The sequence below is a fragment of the Streptopelia decaocto genome (assembly GCF_964273445.1).
Source record: "Streptopelia decaocto genome assembly, chromosome: 4".
Classification (NCBI taxonomy): Eukaryota; Metazoa; Chordata; class Aves; order Columbiformes; family Columbidae; genus Streptopelia; species Streptopelia decaocto.
The window spans coordinates 64555955-64575828 of NC_138658.1; positions in this window are offsets into that span (position 1 = coordinate 64555955).

Sequence of the window (19874 nt, forward strand, 5' to 3'; positions counted from 1 at the left end):
TCCTCAGTTAATGCGATTGACTGATAATTTGCCAAATTTAATTGTAAAAGAAATGCATTTTTTAATTACAAAATCCCGAACAGGTTCTTCGAAACAACTGTATGGATTTTTTTTATTATTTTATTTTTTAAATTTATTTTCGGCTGCCCTGGAGCACTGTGTCTCTGTTTTCTCACTCTCAGTCTGAGGTATGCTTTTGTGACTAAAGTATCAAAACCCTAAACCAGAGGTTCATAACAGAAATCCCGATAGATCTTTAGCTGCATGGGTGGGCGCAGCTCTAGCAACGCGTCTTTAAAAGTCTTGTTCACCCTATCACTGCCGTAAGTGGGGCACCTGTTAGCAGTGCTGCTGCAGTCTCTCACTGTTTCCATTATAAACCTCTCTTTTCATGAGTTCATTTTTTGGCTAATAAAAGTTTCCTCACAGCTGAAACTTGGCTGAAAGTGACTTTGCCTGGGAACAATTATTATTAATGTTTTTAAAATATAAATTTCCCTTTAAAATATTTCTGTTATTTTTAAATTAAAAGATAGAGAAGTTTGTAGGGTTCAGATGCCTACTTCATGCAAATATGACCAGGTCCAGTGGCCTTATTTACAGTTAGATGCCAGCTAGAAATTAGAGGATCTGATTGTCCTGTGGGTGACATGGCACAAAACTAAACTGAACTGCTGTCTGTTGAAGAAAGGGGTGATGACAACGTGCAAAACCTGCATGGAGTGCCTGTTATTCCTGTCTACTCGGATGACACTGATTCCTAGCAAGAGTGCGTGCAGACTGTAGGCCAGGGGTTTTGCAAATAAGCATTTCCAGGAATTTATGGTTGAGTGAGGGAGGAGCACAATGGCAATAGGTTCCCTCTCTCAGAAGTGAGTTGTGCACACTAAGTTGCTAAAGGAGAGCAATATAAAGCAGCTTAAGGAGTATAACCTTTGTGTGTGGTGCCCACCAGGCACACCCGTGCTTTTACTGGGCAGGTAACATCTAGTAGGGCCGAAGACAGAGCATGTCCTGCCTTCTTATCACACATTACTCGGGGTTTGCTGATCTGTTTTTCCTTGGCTGTTCCCACGAATTCTTATCAGACGCTGAGTTTCCAGCAGCCCTCTTCTCCCGTCAGTGCACTGATTTCCTCTCCTCACCTGATGCTCAGCACTGGGAGAACACAGCCCGGCTCCCTGTTCCTCACTTCCCGGTTCCTCGGCTCCCCGGCTCCCCAGCTGTAAGTGCCGCTGACAAAGCTCCTGCATCCAGCATTTCTCATACCCTTGCTGAAGGAAGGTGTGCTCTCTTCCCCTTCCAAAAAACTGGGCAGGAGGAGGTTGTTGTATTCAATCAATCACTGAAGTAGAATGTGTATCTGGAAAAACTATTTCCTCCCTCTCTCTCAAATAATTCTGAGCTAGAGCATATGCACAGTGCCAAAAAAATTAGCAATATTGATGAGCTTTTCTTTCCAGACAGGAAGCAATATGTAAATTAGAAGATTCCTACAAATCTACAAAGGCAGGGTCCCCCACCAAGGCATTTTGGACAATCATACTTTGCTGAAACAGAAAATAATACCAATTTGAACTGAGGTATGCAAAGAAAACTTACATTGTCATCTCTTTATATACAGGATTTGGGTAGTAAACAGACCTGCGAGGATGGGGATTAATTTTATCCCCTTTGAACAATACAAGCTTTTTTTTTTTTTTCTTTTAAAATAGACCAAGTATCAAGTAACTGAAAATCAAAGCAGTAGCCTTGCACTTTTGCATCAGTGGATGTGACCATTTCCTATGTAGTATTTCAGCGTACATTTTCTGGTACGTACCTACCAGACGTGCCTTCAGCTCTGTCCCATCTTTCCCTGATGCAGGTACCTCATCAGACACAGCAGTAGCTCTTGCTGGATGGGAGGGGGGTGGTGTGGTGTGTGTGCTTGGGTACTTGGACAGGGGCTGAGAAGCAGCTCACAGGCACATACTGTACTCACGCTGCAGCCAGGGGTCCTGCCCCAGGTACCCCAGGTTAAGTATCTGTTGGTGCCAGCCACCCAGCCTGCCACGGGGCATCCTGACTGCTGGGCAGAGAGCAGCTCCCCATTTCTCTCTGGGGCTGGTTCATACCACAGGGAGTATGTGGGAGCATGAGGGAGTGTGCTAGGGCTAAAGTGCTCAGGTGAGAGGTGAAGTACTGATTTCAAATCCCTTCCAGCCCTCATTAAGTGTGGATATTTGAACCAAGGTCTCAGACACAAAGCACAAGTTGGGTCTCCCCTACTTGCTTTTTGACAAAGGGAGGGTGAATAACTTTCTTACCAAGCAATGAGGATGTTTTTCCAGGAACTAGGATCCCCAGCTTCCAGTCTCTCCTCAAATGTCAGGTTAAGTACATCACAGAATCACAGAATCACAGAATGTCAGGGATTGGAGGGGACCTCGAAAGATCATCTAGTCCAATCCCCCTGCCGGAGCAGGAACACCCAGATGAAGTTACACAGGAAGGCATCCAGGCGGATTTTGAATGTCTCCAGAGTAGGAGACTCCACAACCCGCCTAGGCAGCCTATTTCAGTGTTCTGTTACCCTTACTGAGAAGAAGTTTCTTCTCAAATTTAAGTGGAACCTCTTGTGTTCCAGTTTGAACCCATTACCCCTTGTCCTACCACTGGTTGTCACTGAGAAGAGCCTGGCTCCATCCTTGTGACACTCACCTTTTATATATTTGTAAAAATTAATTAGGTCACCCCTCAGTCTCCTCCAAGCTAAAGAGACCCAGCTCCCTCAGCCTTTCCTCATACGGGAGATGCTCCACTCCCTTCATCATCTTGGTTGCCCTGCGCTGGACTCTCTCCAGCAGTTCCCTGTCCTTCTTGAACTGAGGGGAACATGATGCAGGATCCTGCACTTCTGAGCAAAGGGGGCAGGGGGTGTGTGTCTTACAGCACACAGGGAATCAGATTCTCTCTTGCATCCAGACTATTGACCTACAGCACCCCAACTTTCCTCTCAGTGGCGGTGTGAAACTCACCCATTGTTTCTTTGCTTTTCTTGCTCACTCCTGAAATACTGTGTGTTAAATGCAGCTATTTAACAAAGAAGGAAACTCAATTTTCCTGTTTTTCATCTTGGCAAGAAAGAAGGTAGGTGCCATCTGGGTTTTTCCTCCCATCTTCTTTCCCACCCTCCTTCTTCCTCCCCTTTCACTGTAAACTGAAAAAAAAAACCCAAGCAAACTCATCTGCAGCAGTCTGGCCTCGGCTCCAATATGTTGTCCCAAATGAGTTGCTTCTCTGCCTCGGTTTCCCCATTGCTAAAATGAAGAACATGTGTCATAGGAGAAATTGTAGTCTACGTAGAGAAGAATTTGCTGATTTTTGCTAGGCAGTGTCCTGGTCCTAATGTACGTAAAATGTAAATTGCGTATTACAGTTTTGTTGAAGGAAAGGGGCTGAATCCTACAATGCTGCCTAGAAGAAGGATCAGCATTTTATAAAATCTTTATCAAATGGGGTCTTCCCCCTCTTACCCAGACACCTCTCCTGTTCCAGCATTACAGACATGGGCTTCCTCAGATGTGCCTCTGATTTACAGCTCAGCCTGGGGAAGAAGAGGAATCAGGCCCAGAGACTTCAGATTATGCTGTTTTTAACCACCAACAATTAGATGTTATGCAGTTAACTAACAACATGGTGGAAAAAAAATAAGAGGAATTGTAAATATATCCTAATAATTGTATTGCAGCATAGGATTTATAATTACTAAATGTGTGATAACTGCTTCCTAAATGCCCATGCTCTTTAAACAACCTAATTTATAATTTAAAAAGCTGACAACTCTTAAAGTGTTTTATTTTATCTTGTCTGAAATAATTGAAGACTAAGTTATTGAAAACCTTTATTTTTCATTAGCCTTAAATTCAGCTACAATTAATGTGCCCAATTTGATTATAAACTGCACAAATTAAACAATAAAGAGCTGTCTAATGAGAAATTAATTATGAGGAACAGAAGAGGAGCTGGGCTGGATAAAAGCAATAAGTTATGGCCTATGGCAGGCTGTGTCAGGTTTTAAAGGAGACAAAGGGCTTTTTCCTCAATGTGTGCCAGTGCTGATAGGGCTCATCACAGATCAGTAGATCCAGAAGCCATAACAGCACGGTAATTGAAACTGCCAAAATCAATAGTGCTGACAACCTTAATTAAATTAAATATGTCTCTGATGAGCTCAAACAGCATGGCAGCGGACCACTTGACCCTTTTTCGGAGCCCCGCTTGATAGAGTGCAGCATGCAGCATGATGGATTTCACCCCCGAGGACCGCTGGAGCCCTCGCGCTACTGTAGAAAATTGCTCCAAGAGTGATGGTCTCCCCAGCGCAACTGTAGCTTTGACTCCAAAGAGCAGCCTGGAGTTTGCCACCTGCCCCCGTTTTTGCTTTACTAGAGAGGCACGGGGGCTGCTTTGCTGAGCGCAGCCCAGGGAACTTTGTCATTGTGTCAGTTTCCGCCTTTCTCCCAGTAAAAATCGCAGTTTTGCTTGCTAAACAGGCAAACAACTTCCATCACAGCTGGCTGGCTGGGAAGCAGTTTTGACTGTCTTTTTATTACAAGCAGCATAGACAGGAGATCCATTTGGAATTGGTTCTAATTCAGGCTCAGTTTTCAGGTTCTATCTTTTTAAAATAAAAAGGGATTGGGCTGAGACACCCTAGAAGCATCTGAAGGGTCATCATGGGATTATGAGAGGGAAAAAAATGAACCATAAATGTACAGGAGACAAAGAAAAATTCTTGTTGTTTATGCCACAGGACTGGAATCTCAGTTCAGCCATATAGTCAGCAGTTGTTTTTCTCACCAGCAAATTGCATGAGTAAACATTTTTGCAGAATGCTGTTCTCTTGAACATGTAGTGCTGACTTCCTAAACAACATTAAATAATTGCACCTCTAAGTTTCCAAAATGTTTATGTCAGCATTAACAAACTGTTCCTTCATTATAAGCCTGTCAAAGATCAGAGACTTAGATTATTGAAGTAGATTCCTTTCAAATGCTGAAGTTGTTGCTCTGACAACTAGGGGAGAGAAGAGATTGTTGGAGGTGGACAAACTGTGGGCTTTCCATACCAAAAGGGTTTAAATTACTCACCTCCCTATTCAGAAAAATACCTCAATCACAGTAAACACCCTCCAGCTAAGCACAGAGGTCTCTGAAGGTAAAACATAACATTACATCTAAAACCCTATAGTTTTAAATCATGCAGTTGAGTTTCATATATATATATATAAAAATTAGGCTAATGTTAAAGAAATGTGATCCAGACACTGTAATTCTGTTCCATGTATAACATTTTATGAAAGACACCCTATTCAATATATTTTGGAGCATTGCTGCTCTGCTAGGAGCTTGGGCAGAAATTTATGATACTGGAAAAATTATACAAAAGACTATGTCCTTGAATCACGAACAGGCCCTCCCAGTGCAGTTTATGGCATTGCTAATTTAAGTATGGTTCTGTGTCAGGCAAGCTGTTTTATAGCAGCTTCTAATCCAGACTTGAAAGCTTTGTAATCCAGTGCAGAAGAAAACAGTTTGCAGGGAGTGGCAGGAGAGGTTGAATTTGGATATCGGAAACACCTTTCCCTTTCCCTTTCCCTTTCCTTTTCCCTTTCCCTTTCCCTTTCCCTTTCCCTTTCCCTTTCCCTTTCCCTTTCCCGTTCCCTTTCCCTTTCCCTTTCCCTTCTCCTTCTCCTTCTCCTTTCCCTTTTTTCCCTTTCCTTTTTTGTCCTTTCCCTTTTCTTCTTTTTCCTTTTCCTCTTCTTCTCCTCCTCTTTCCCTTTGCATTTCCCTTACTCTTCCTTTTCCCTTTTTTCTCCTTTGAGTTAAACTAAAAATAAAAAATATAATTTAAATGCTCTAAATGTTGTGTATTGCTTCCATTATTATTAGTGAAGAGTTATAACACTGTAGGAGGCAGATAGATGCCAAACTTCCCATAAACATCTGTAGGGGCTGGTGCAACATCTGCCTTTCAAAACTACCCACCTTTTAGTGACAGTGTAAAATAGTAATAGATTATTAGACAAATAGTATTAGTAAAAAAAATATTAGTAACATTGTCAGCAGTAACAAATGCCTCCACCCTCACTTCTCAAAGGCAGGATGAAGAGCCTTTCTGCCTGTGATGGTGCTGTTGACAATGCTGGGTTGTGAAGGGGAAAAGGGCTTTTAGAGCAAAATGAACTTCCCAGAGTGTGCAATGGAGCAGAAACTTCTTGCTCAGAGAGTGAGGCCTATGAAGAACAGCCAAGTGGAAAACAGATTTTTTTCCAGTCATCTGACAGGGCTGCTCACCCTCGGCAGAGAGCCAGCATTAGGCCCAAAAGCCATCAAATCACAGCTCCTCCAGTGTCTCCTTCACCTTCCATGGTGGTGTTGGGTTTTTCGTCAGCTGACTGGTTATCTGCTTGCTGCCTGAAGCAGGTAATGCCGGCCTCATCTGATCCCTTAGGGCTCTCACCATTTTATGTCTTCTCCTTGTTTAACTTTCTTTTTACTACCATTTTCTCATTGCATCTGTGCCCCAGTCGATGCTTTTGCCCCACCATACTGAGTGGTGGGTGTAAGGTAGCTGACCCCTTTGCTGGTGGGATGCACACAGGCAGTGGAGTGATGGGAAGCAAATGCAGCCAGCACACCTGCTCATCTTCCCAGCATTACCAGTACTAGAACCTCGTAGAGTTTCACTGCCTGAGAGAAACCTTACCAGGGCAGGACACTTGGGCTGCACTGCTTTGGACTCACTGACATAACGCATGGGAGGAGGGTGAAGGGCTGTACTCGCTGACAGCTTTTACTCAAGTCCCTCTGCAAGGAGACAAGTTCTCTGAGGCTTGGTGGAAAGAGCTGCAGGATTGTGTCCCGTGTCCCAGTGCAATGCGTTCCCATTGCACCAGTCCCCTAGTAAGCGATCTCAGCTGCCCTTTCTCTTGGACATAGTGAGAAGCTCAGTATTTTGGGCAAAGTGAGAGTGTTTTAAGCATGGAGAGGAGACTGCCAGGTATTTCTGGAAGGATTCATGAAGTTAGTGAAAGTCTCAATGCTCAGACTGGAGAACAATGTCAATGTTGCATTTTTCTAGAAGGTCTGAGCTGACAAAACAGGAATTTAAAAGCTTTGTCCTTGAGGATTTGTGCTTTTCATTTCTCCTGACCAGAACATCTGTAGCAAGCCAAGCATTCAAAGTTCACTCTTGTTGAGAAAACAGTTTAGAATAAGTGATTCTTAATCTGCTTATTCAAGATAGAGATATGCTCTGGAGCCAAACTTTTCTGAACGTTCTGTTATTTTTGGCCAACCATACTGTATCTCCCTAATCTTAAAGAACCTAAAGTATTTACTTGTTGCCAAAGAAACACTTCATGTTTAGAAGAGATCTCAGTAGCTACAGGCACCTTCATCATTCAGTTTTCAATCCTCTATTCTGTCCCACAGCAGCTGACCTCCAAGTGACCACACAGGATGACCCTTGCCACTGAGATCGGTACATATAACCCCCCTAATAGAAAGTAAAAAAGTAGAGCAGCATAAAGGTTTTGAATTGAATCTCAGTTTGCATATTCTACTAGTAATTTGGTCTTTATCTTCTGTATTGGTCTTTGTAGCTTCTGATTAATCTTAAGTGATGTGTCTGAGCTAGTCTTGTGTCACCAGCCTTTGCAACGGGGAAGAAAACTAAGATAGCAAGACAGATAGTTCAGAAGGAGCAATTTGTATAAGGAGGAGGGCTGCATTGATCTTGTCATAGTATTACTACCATTAACAGGTAGAAAAGATTCTCATTTTCACAAAAGACCCTTGGCTTGAATAACTGTAGAGAGTAAAAGGTGTGCAAAGGAGGTCCTGAGAAGTACAGTTTTCGGGAAAAAAAATACAGATGAAAATCTCTCTAAAAGGATGCATGGAAAATCTTCTACATAGCATATGTAGGGATTAATTTCCTGGGTGGTTAAAAGAGACGACACTGTGAGGCTTGCAGATCTGGGTCATGGCACTAAAGCAAATGCAGGTGCGTGGCTGCACATCCCCTTTCATAATTATCCCAGCTGCAGCTGGCCTTGCCAAAGTCACCTCATGGTCCCAAAAACTCTCCTCTGCCTTGACCTCAACAAAACCTGAGTGATGGCTGGCAGCTGGTGTTTCAGCTGCTGTTTGCTGAACTGATTTCAATCACCCCATGTTGGCTGTTGTATTTATCTTACCCATGAGCCTGCAGTCTAACTATATATGTTTTACGTTCTGCTCGTACAGGACCAAGTTCCTGAATCATTGACCTTCAAATCAGAGTTTTCTATTTTCAGACAATGTTCAAATGTATTCAAGTTTGGGGTACAGTTGCATAGAAAGTGAAAACTTTTGTACTGAGCCTGATCATCAAATATAGTGACCCATTAAGATTCCACTCCAAGCAAAACTTTACTTGAAATGCAGTTTTGGGTGCTGACAGAAAATCACGTATGTGGAAGGGTGATGATGCAGTCTTATGCAGCTGGAAAAGGTGTTTGTGTCTCATACACAATGTATGTCATCAGTCTGAATCCATTTTAAATATAGTCCCAACTCCTTTGTGCACTTCTAATATTTTTCATTTTTCTTGTGTTCCAACATTATTAAAAATTTATATCACTGGACCAGAAATTTTCAAACAATTCTAAGATTGTTGATACAATATTAGCAGCTGCTCATTTGAAAAGTTAGCCCCTACTTCACATCTTCCTAGCTACAAACAGAGTGATAAGTCCATCATCATTCAAGCCATGTATAACACATGTGCTCCAAGGAATGTGGGGATTTTTAGCTTTGGTGTTTTTTATAAAATTTCCAGTCTTTCACAAAGCACAGTTTGTTACCAGCTTAACAAAGCTGGTATCACCTTAAAGCTATTAGCACCCTACATGTTTTTATTACTTTCCATTTCCTACCAGGTTGTCCCAAGGTGCCAAGTGGAGCAGCAAACAAGGCAGATACCAGAGTATAGCAGACTTTTGCTTAGCTTCCTGAAACCTTGAAAATTGCGGTAGGACAGAAAAGGTGGGATCACAGAGTGAATTAAAAGTGCACCACTGCAAGTAGTCCCTGGTTGAGGACTGGATGCCTGCTGGTCTGTGGCTTTCCGGGGAGATTTGTGAAGAGCCGCTGGGGTTTTCTACTTTGTGCTGGGTGCTGTGACACCCCTCAGCTCTGCTAGAGGAGGAGAGGGAAGCCTGGTAAGAGGCAAGCTGGGACGCTGGTCTTATTAAAACTTTGGTATCAAACAGATGAAGGCTGCAGGAGCAGCTGCGTGCTTTGCTGGGTATCACTGAGTTCTTAGCTAGGACTGGGTTCTTGGAGTGTTTGTCTAGTGAGAAAACAATACCAATGCTTCAAAATTAAATATTTCATTAAATACATCAATAAGAACAGAATGCTCCAGTATATAATTTTCTCAGACTTTTTTTTTTCTGAAATTTCATGGTTACTATATTTTGCTGCAGAATGCCATGATGTTTAGTTGTTCATTGTTTTGTTACAAAATGACAGAACACACTCTTGGTTTTTTTTTTTTCCAAAAGGCAGAACTGAAATGATTTCTTACTTTTCTGTTTTGAAATTACTAAATAGAAATGGAAGTATCTTAGCAATAACAGAAGACTATTTATAATATGTTTTTTTGTTTTACTGGCCCTAATTGAAGCTTATTATTGTCTTTGGTTTTATCTGCATATAGACATAGTTAAATAATGTTACTTTTATTCTTTCATTCATTAGAATTTAAATTCTAGAAACTTCTGATGCCCTGATAGTATCTTTTGACAACACAGAAATGTAATGACTTGTGAATGCCCTGAAGCACCGACCTTCAAAATTTAGAATAACATGAGTTCACACTGAAGGACATTTTATTGCCATATTATTATACTATTATGGGAAATAGTCTTAGGAGGAACGGGAATATTAAGAAATTATTGCTCATTTGAGTCATAGGTCAAATCAGAGACCTTATTGCAAATGTATAGAAATTATCTTTACAGCTCCTAGAAGGTTAGATGGAGTTCAAGGCCAAGCATTCATACAACTGAGAAAGGGCAAATTATACATATGATAATACTTGGTGACAACAAAGCCAAAGGTCAAGTCTGAGGCATTATTGTGGCACATACAGAGAAAATTACCATTCAGATATCATATGGCATTCCTGCTGGCTCCAGGGCCAGATTCTCATCTTGGTTCTGCTTTTGTATAACGAATGATCACAGTTCTGCACCTGAGCATTTAAAAGACTGGTTTTATTCTTGAATCTTTAATCATAGTTCAATGAAGTCTCCAGTAGAGAAAGTAAACAAGTTCCCCTTGATACTCTACCATTTCCATATTTTAATATGTGTAGACTTCTCTTCAGTAGACAAATTGGCCCCAAGAATCTCCATTTTGTTATTGCAAAATTTATGCATCATGATTCCTAGACAAAAAAATAACTAAAACACAGTCTTGTAAAAGCTATATAATTATCGAGAAAATTATGTATTGTGAGTTACTGGAAAAAATACAGATATGCTTATACACTTTTAATTGCACACTTTAGACAAGTGGTATTTTAGATATGCTGCAAAGTTTTTTTGTCTGCTATCAGAGTGAAACTTTTAAGTATACTAATTTTGAAAAAGTTTTATTTTAGACTTTGTTGCCCTGGATAAATGCAAGAATAAACAAATTATTTTCAAAAACCCATTTATTCTTTTAAGTTGTTTAACATCCTCTGAAAGTAGCCTACTCAGTTAACTAGTTGGAGAGTTGAAGGAAAAAGTTCAGCTTTTAGAGCAAACTTCCTTTTTTATTGCAAAAATATGTAGTGTCAGCACAGATCAAATGAAATGTCCTCCCTTCACCAACAGGAGAAAAATGTTAATGATCTAGTTATGCAAAAGGGAAATGACCATTTGGGAGCATATTTAAACAGTGGGATAACTTGTATTTTTACCCTAATATAGTGTTCGTGGCAACTGGAAGTAACAACAATATTTCTAACAATATGATTAATAAACACCCAGAACTGCAATGCAGGGAAAAAAATTATCTGTGTGTGCTGATTCTTTTTCACCATATTCTGTACACACGGTACTACAGTGTAAATGTTTACTAATAGTCATAATACAATGCATGGAAATGTTTCTGTTAAACAGAAACTGATTCTGTATTAATATCTTGTCATTTGGTCAAATGTATTTCTCATTAGACTGGGGAGAGTCTCAATGGGATTGCTAAAGACAGAAAAATTCCATTGCAAGAAAAATGTGATGTTTTACTCTATGCCTGGTTGAATTTATACTCTTACAGGGATAATATCCTTTAAAATAGCTTTCAAAAAGCTGTATACTTTGAATGATTTCAAGAAATAGTGTTTGTTATGTACTGAATGTGAAAGTGATATGTATACAGAAAAAATTAAGCTACTATTTTGAATGTATATATATATACACATGTGCATAAACATATGAAATTTATTTCAAAATCCATTTAGTCACTTATTTTATTTTAGTCATTGTACTATAGTAAAACGTGCCTGACAAGAAATACGAAGACATTTTCTAAAAATAAAAAAAATACAGTATTAATAAAGTTGAATCTGATATTGTAGATTGTGAGTGGTTAATATGGTGTGTCCCAGCAAATGCTCTTGCATTTCATACACTGATTTCTGCCCGTATTGTGGCTTCATCAGGACCCGTCCCATAGTGTTCCAGCAGACTAGTCCTTCTCAATTAATATTTAGCTGCAGTATCTGTTGAATTATATTATCTTCTGTTCAGTCCTCTATGAACATTTTTCCATTTCTCTACACAGCATCATCTGGTCCCTGTATTCTTGTGGTGCTGTGTAATTATACAGAGACAACGATCATACAAAACCACTCAGCAATTCTGGTACACGTTGCCATCAGAAATCTTACTGACAGTATTCAAATCATGAGGGATCTATCATTCTTGGAGCAGGAAAGTGGCTTTTAAATACAATATCTTAGTGCACCTTTGGTGACAGCGTTTGTATTATTAGAGTAAAAATGTAAGTGTCACTCTGTGAAGATTTTACTCCTTGGACATGTGAAGATTTATGAAAGAAAGAAAAAGACTGACACAAAGATAAGTTCAAGTATTCAGTACCTGAAAACAGAAAATGGAAATATTTTCTCGTTCCCTGACTGACAGGCTTGCCAGCTCTGGTGTTATTATCTTGAGTCTTTTTTAAACCTAGCTGTTGCTATCAGTAGATGGTATGGGAATCTCAGCCTTCATTTATTTTGAGCCTTCCTGAGAAACATGAGAGAATATGACGCAAGAACAACTTAAAGCTTTAGAGGCAGTATCTCATGATCTTTATGTGAAGAAATCCTTGCTGACTGACCTCCCTGTGCTTTAGATGGGCAATGCTGTGTCAGTCTGCCAATAGCTATTGTGGTCTAAATTATACCTCCAGCTTTGATCTGGTTTAGTCCAGTTTCGAATACTGAGTCAGTTTAGTGCTGAGTTAACTGAACAACTGCACTGCAATCATAGTGTAGTGGTATGAGTGACTCAGTGCTTGACCATCTTCTCCACCAGTCATTACTGAACCAGCCGGAGGTGCTGGTGCTGGTAATGGTGCTGTACCTTGATGGGCACAAAGGTCACATTCAGTTGGGATGTGAAAGTTATTTAAGATCCCTAGGATTTTTATTTTTCCTAGAGAAGCAAAGTTTGTATAAGATTATCTATTCAAATTCCAACTCTCACCCCTCCAAATGCCCCTCTAGTTTCAACTGGATCTTTCAGCCAGCTTCTCCCTCAATTCCAGGTCCATTACTCCTGGCTGTCATCTGGTATCAGCATTAACCTCTCTCTTAGCCTGTCTTCCAGGGCAGCCCTGGAACAGGTAGCGAGGAGAACAGGGGAGCAAACCACCACGAGTGACCCTGCTTTTCCTGGGATAGAGCAGTCAGCCCCTTCTAGCGATGCCAGGATGCTGCTGTGCCTGTTGCTCCTTGCCCTCTGTGTGCGGGAGGAGGGCAGGACAGACAATCACCCGCCGGCTGGATGGCTGGGGAGTGCAGCTACACCCAGAGGTCTTCGCAAGAGGCTGGTGCCTGACGGGGCTCAGGCAGGGATTCCCTTTCACCATTTCATTGGTGGTGCTCCCCGCACCAGCCCACGCAGCCCTTGCCCCGGTCGGCCCCGCCGCTGTGCTGGTGCAGCTGTTTGTGCAGCTGTGCAGCCAGCCAGATGGGAGAAGAGATTCTGGCTGGAAAGAAAAACATGTTGCTTTTTGCAGGGTGTTTAAACTTCTTTTTTCTTCTCTAGCCAGATCAGTTCCCTGATTCAGTTGGTCAGGGGGCACCGAGAGCTGAGCTTGGGTGGCTGCAGGACAGCAGGACGGGTGAGCTGACAGCCTCTGCCCCAAGTGCTTTGCATCAATGGAGATACACTTGTGGGACTTGCATTGTAATTCAATAAGGAGTTATATTGACACTCAGGAAAGCCATCCTCCTCCTGACTTCCTTCCCTGTCTGAGCATTTCCAGCTCCTATGTGGAAGTGCTTTTCCAGCCAAGCAGATGGGGAGAGAAAGAGGCTGGCTAACACACTGGGATAAAAAAATAGCCCCTTATCCCACAGGATCTTCCTCCGCTAGGTCAGGCTCCCTACTTCTGTTCCTGGCAGAGCTGCAGAAACCCTTTCCCCAACAGCAGGGGACCTACTGCAGACATTAGGTCTCTGCCTGCTGTAGCCTACCAGATGTGCTTCCCACTGCATAAACTAGAAATAATGGGGACAACTAAGAAAATGAAGATACTGTGCACTGGCCAGCATCAGGCAGTATTTCACAGACTGTCTTCACTTGCAAAGACTGGTCTTATTGGTAAAAGGCTTTCTCTCTCCTCTCCTGTACTATCTGAGGCATTTGGCCTGCTGCCATTAGATGTTGGGAAGAGCTGAGGGTGTGTGAAGAGCGTTTCTGTGCTGGTGCAGGTCATTGGTTTCAGTGCTGCCCCAGTGCAGGACAGGCCTTCCCATGGTGAGCGACCATTCTTCCCGTGCAGGATGAGATACTGCCCTTGGCAGGAGCATCATCAGGGCCAGCCTGGCTCATTCATGAAGCACCAGGAGCAAAGCCAGTGTCTGACTGTCCTCTGCATGCTGCTGCCTTACTAAAACGCCTGCTTTGTCTAAATTGAGTGATCAGTTTCTGAAACGATATTGTCAGGCAATAATCAGAAAGAATATCCTCTCCCGAATCAGCCTTGCTACTTATTTCACATCCAGCCCAGTGTTTTTGTGACTGGTTACACTGGTCTGAAAGCCCAGGGAGCAAACTAGGCTCTGTTCAACCATGGACAGGAAGCTGTCATTGATGTCTTGCTGGTGGTGAAATCAGCTGAAATCAGCTAAAATCAGTGCAGGGTTTGAAACACATTTAGATGAAATCCAAGTCAAACCAAGAAATAGCCTTGCTTCTCTTCTCAGATCTCATGGAAAGTTTACAAAGCTGATAGTTATAAAATCATTGTGTGACACCAGGCCTTACCCAATATTTAACATTTTCAGCCTCCTTTGAAGTCAGTGACCCAAAACCACACTTATTCCCGGGTAAAGATGACATTGCTGGCCAGAGATGGGTAGTGATTTGGGCTTTCTGCACACTTCATGGCTAGGTATTGAAATGCCTTAGAGAAACTTTGATGGTCAGGAGATACTAAGCACCTGCTACCTGAATTTTTTGTTTCTTTGTTATGAATCAAGTCAGGATCCCAAAATCAAAGTACCCCCCAAATCACCTGTGAATTAAGGAAAATAAAATGTTGATTTTGAACAGCAAACAGCAAATCTTATATAAAAGCCATAGAGAGAAAAAATATGCCATTTTTTCCTGACTAGTTTCATGGATTTCATGTGAAAATTCAATATTTTGCTCATCCTTTAACTTTGTTTTACCTGTTTTTAACACTAATAAACATCCAGTAAAGACAACTGAAAGCTCTCTCCATCCTTCCTTAAATTAGTATTTTGAAAGGGGTTTATCCTATATCTAGCAAATTCTAATCCCTATGAGCTAAACTTTGGAAGAGAGCAAGGAATGTAGGTAGAAAGCTTTTCTCTTTCAAAGTCGAAGGGTAATAGCATGTCCTTTCTATTCCAAAGTCAGAGTGAAGACAAGTTCCTCTTGATGAAAGCGCCACAGTTAATCCGTCTCAGGATTGGTGTCTCCATGTAGCACCCTGGGGAACTAGAATAAAAAGAAGTGTTTTTCGCCTGGTGAGCTGTAGAGTTACAGTGCAGGAAAATCCTTGTTGTACAGTACACTATATTGTTTCGCTAATGTATTTTTTCTGTGCTCTGAATGAATTGCTTATATGCAGGGAAATTGGCTTTGAGGCAGCGGATGAAATCGTAATGGTGTCAATGATCTGCCTTGCAGCAGAACAAGCGATCAGCTGATGGATCATGTTAAACCGCAGAAGACCAGATCCTGCAACTTTTTCTCATGGTAGCAAACTGTTAACATCTGTGAGACTGCTCCCAGAAAGGAGGATAATTCTAAAACATTTATTAAGGAGTCAGGCTCCATTCTTGTTGATTGATTGTGATCATTTGTTGAAGAGAGTTAGCTTTTATTTTTCTCCTGACCTATTTTTAATTACATTGCAAAATGCTCCCAAACCCCATGTTTTTCAGTTCATTGCATTTTTCAAAATGTTCAGAGTGGAAAAAGGCAAGGTTAGTTTCTTTGGTGGATGTTGTCTGATAGTGATTTTCTCCCTTTTTGCTGTTGTCTTCTTCAAACAAGCTGCTTTTGAGGGTGGGAGCTAATTTATTTCCACAGTTCTGAACATGAAAACTATTTATTTATCATAGAATCATAGAAAGTTTGGATTGGAAGAGACATTTAAAGGTCACTTAGTCCAAGCCCCCTGCCATGGGCAGGGATGTGCTATGGAGTTTTTGCTGCCGTGCTGTGAAAGGTCCCTACCAGACATACAGGACCATGGTGCAAATGGCTTGCACTGACAGACACAAAGGGAGAGTTCCTGTTTCACTGATTTTATCACTTTATTCTTCAATGTTTTAATTCCTCTGAACTCCAAATGAAAGCTGACATTCTGTTGTGAGGTTTTGTTGTTTGTTATTTGTTATTACAGAGCTGTTCAGATGTAAGGAGTCAGAGAGAGCTACAGTTTTAAAAGACACAATTGCCATAAGGTATTTGTGTGGTCAGAAGATGAACAATAGACACACTGTTTCTCCCAACTTCAGAAAAAAACATTTTCTTTGAATACTCTCTTTTACTTTCTGAAGAGTCACTATTATATCTAAACCCAGACCATATACAAAACACTCAATACTAGATGATGAAAGATTTTCATGATGCTGTTCATAGGGACTAATGGGACAGTACTTCACCAGCGTTCACTGTTAATCAGTTTAATCCGGCCTTGCAGCTGTTGTGATGGGGTTTCTAGTCAGCTGATGCTGTGTATAATGAAACTTCATGTGAGGCTCGGACTGATGATACAAACTGATTCCTTCCGAAGCATGTATGGCACAGGAAATCCCAAATGAATGATCAACCAGCTTTAAATAACCATCCTTATACCAATTTCCATTAAATAGAAGTGTCTGTCAGAGCATCAGTACAGTATAAACAAGCCCATGCTTTTCCATGCTAAAGGCTTCTAAAAAGGCTGCTCTTTGCCTTCCATTTGATCCTTTAAGGAAGCATCAGACTCTAGCCAAGCTTTTCTAGCCTTCCTTCCCCTCTAAGACTCCTGTTTACCCAGTTCAGCTTTTCCATCAAGTCAGTAGACTAGCATTCATTCTGATGACAGGGGAAGTTAAGTGGCTTAATTTGTTCTTAAAAATGGGAAATTTCCTCATGCTTCGGGCCTGTCCCAGTAAACCTGCTCCATCCCTGAAAAATTAGTGTTGTCTGTTTTGCAAACCTCATCATGTTCACCGTTCAAAAGAAAAGTCTGTGTGATGGTTGGTGAAATCATCTATTCTTAAGTTTCATTACTACAATACAGCTGTTAAAGTAATTTCTTTCCTTTGTGTTCAAACATTTCTCTATTCTCTAGAGCAGAAATTTCACTGAAAAAAAAAATTGTTACAACTCCATTTATAGATGCCAATGAACTGCTGTAATATTTGATACATATATTTTAATCGCATATATTATCTTGAAGACACATTTGTTCTTACTCTCATCTGACAATTACTTCCTACATGTTTATTGTTTTAGTAATAGTGTCCTCTTCATCTTCTTATGATTGTTATTACAGATTAATTTTCAGCTGGTGTAAATACAATTAGGGTGAGCAGTTAATAATGTTTTAGGATCAAGTCCCTAGTGCTTCTAATCTGAGGATCTAGAAGTACTGGAAAAATGTTCACTGGATTTGCTGAAGAAATATTCCATTTTGTTCTGAGATACTCAAGTCTAAGTGTATTTGATCATTCCTCTTTGTTACTCATATGGCTTACTGAGCTAGGTAAATAATTTACAGTTATGGTGGGGAAATTAATTAATTGCTTAAATATTTTCAATAGCTTATGTGAAGGGCTTTTTTTTTTTTTAATTATTAGTCTAACATTTAAAACACCCTGAAACAGGAAAATATGACTGTCAGGCCTTTTGAGGTCAAGTCTTTAAACTTGTAGCCTGAAGTCTAGTCATTTACTTCTCTGCAAATGAGAACTGCTATGAGAACAAAACTTTGGCTTCAACTGACTTCTATATTCTGGCATGTGTTATGAAAGTGCTGTCGTATTCCATTTTTATCAACTATTTTTGGTTTAAATGCAACTATTTGACCAGTAATTAGCACGCCTGTGTCTTTATAGAGTTTCGGTCTTGAAGCAATATATGAAATGTCAAGGAGGTAAAGGCAAAGGTTAAAGATGCTTCGCGTCTTTCAGTTAAAATGGTGACAAAATAAGATTTGTATCTTTTTGCAGAGAAGGCTGCTATTTCTTTCAGAGCAGCTGTATGACTTTTTTTCCTTTTTTCATCACAACTCTGCATGCATTAGTCTCCTACCCGGCAAATTGCTTTATTTAACATGCCACAGAAAGCTACCACTGTTGCATCAGGGAGATGGAATGCTTCTCTTAAACTGTAATGCCAATAATTGCCTTTGGACTTCCACACAAAGAAAGTTTTGGTCTTCAAACTGTCTGGAAGGGTTTGTCTGTAATTGCTGTAATGTACAATCACTCCTAGAATGAAAAGGAAAATGACATATAGTTAGAAAGTTCAATAAGAGCAGTGCAAACAAGCAATGCTATTATCCAAGATGGTGAATGAGCCCCATGTTCTGAGGCTGAGCCTCAGAAATTGTTTTATTGCACATGGTGAGCACACACACTGTTAATATAAAAGTATAACGAAAGCAGTTGGAGTAACCACAAGAACACCCTTTAAAGCATCCATGTTTGGTTAAAACATATTTGTCTGAATTCATACCAGGCAACCAGGCTGACAGATTATTTATGTCTGGATTCTTCCCCTCCACACTGATTCACAGCAGAATAGCTATATCCCATTTGCACATGGAAAAGTTCATTGCCTTTGACCTTCAGGGCAATTAAAAGGCAAAATAATCATAGAATACTTCCAGTTAGAAGGGATTTTCAAAGGTCATCTAGTCCAACCCCCCTGCAATGAGCAGGGACATCTTCAACTAGATCAGGTTGCTCAGAGCCCCGTCCAGCCTGGCCTTGAATGTCTCCAGGGATGGGGCATCTACCACCACTTTGGGCAACATGTGCCAGTGTTTCACCACCCTTATTGTAAAAAATTTCTTTCTCATGTCTAGCCTGTATCTCCCCTCTTTGCCCCTTGTCCTTTCACAACAGGTCCTGCTAAAAAGTCTGTCCCCATCTTTCTTATAATCCCCTTTTACATACTGAAAGGCCCCAATAAGGTCTCCCTGGAGCCTTCTCTTCTCCAGGCTGAACAACCCCAACTCTCTCAGCCTGTCTTCATAGGAGGGGTGTTCCATCCCTCTGATAATTTTTGTGGCCTCCTCTGGACCTTCTCCAACAGGTCCATGTCTTTCCTGTACTGAGGGCTCCAGAGCTGGATGCAGCACTGCAGGTGGGGTCTCACCAGAGTGGAGTAGAGGGGCAGAATCACCTCTCTTGACCTGCTGGCCGCGCTGCTTTTGGTGCAGCCCAAGTTACAACGGGCCTTCTGGGCTGCAAGCATACATTGCCAGCTCACGTGCCAAGTCCTTTCCCATCTCGCAGCCTGTACTGATATCAGGGGTTGCCCTGACCCAGGTGCAGGACCTTTCACTTGGACTTGTCAGACCTCATGAGGTTCACATGGGTGCACTTCTCAAGTTGGTCTAGGTCCCTCTAGACGACATCCCATCCCTCAGGTGTGTTAACTGCATCACTCAGCTTGTTATCATCCACAAGTTTTCTGGGGGAGCACTTGATCCCACTGTCTATGTCATTGATTAAGATATTAAACCATACTGGTCCCTATAGGGACCCCTGAGGGACACCACTTGTCACCAGTGTCCATCCAGACATTGAACCATTGACCACTGCCCTCTGGATATGACCATCCAGCCAATTCCTCATCCACTAAACAGTCCACCCATCAAAACCATACATCTGCAATTTAGAGAGAAGGATGTTGCGAGAGATCATGTCAAAGGCTTTACAGAAGTCCAGATAGATGACATCTGTAGCCCTTCCTTTGTCCACTGATGTAGTTACTCCATCACAGAAGGCCACTCAGTTGGTCAGGCAGGACTTGCCCTTGGCGAAGCCATGCTGGCTGTCTCGAATCACCTCCCTGTCCTCCACGT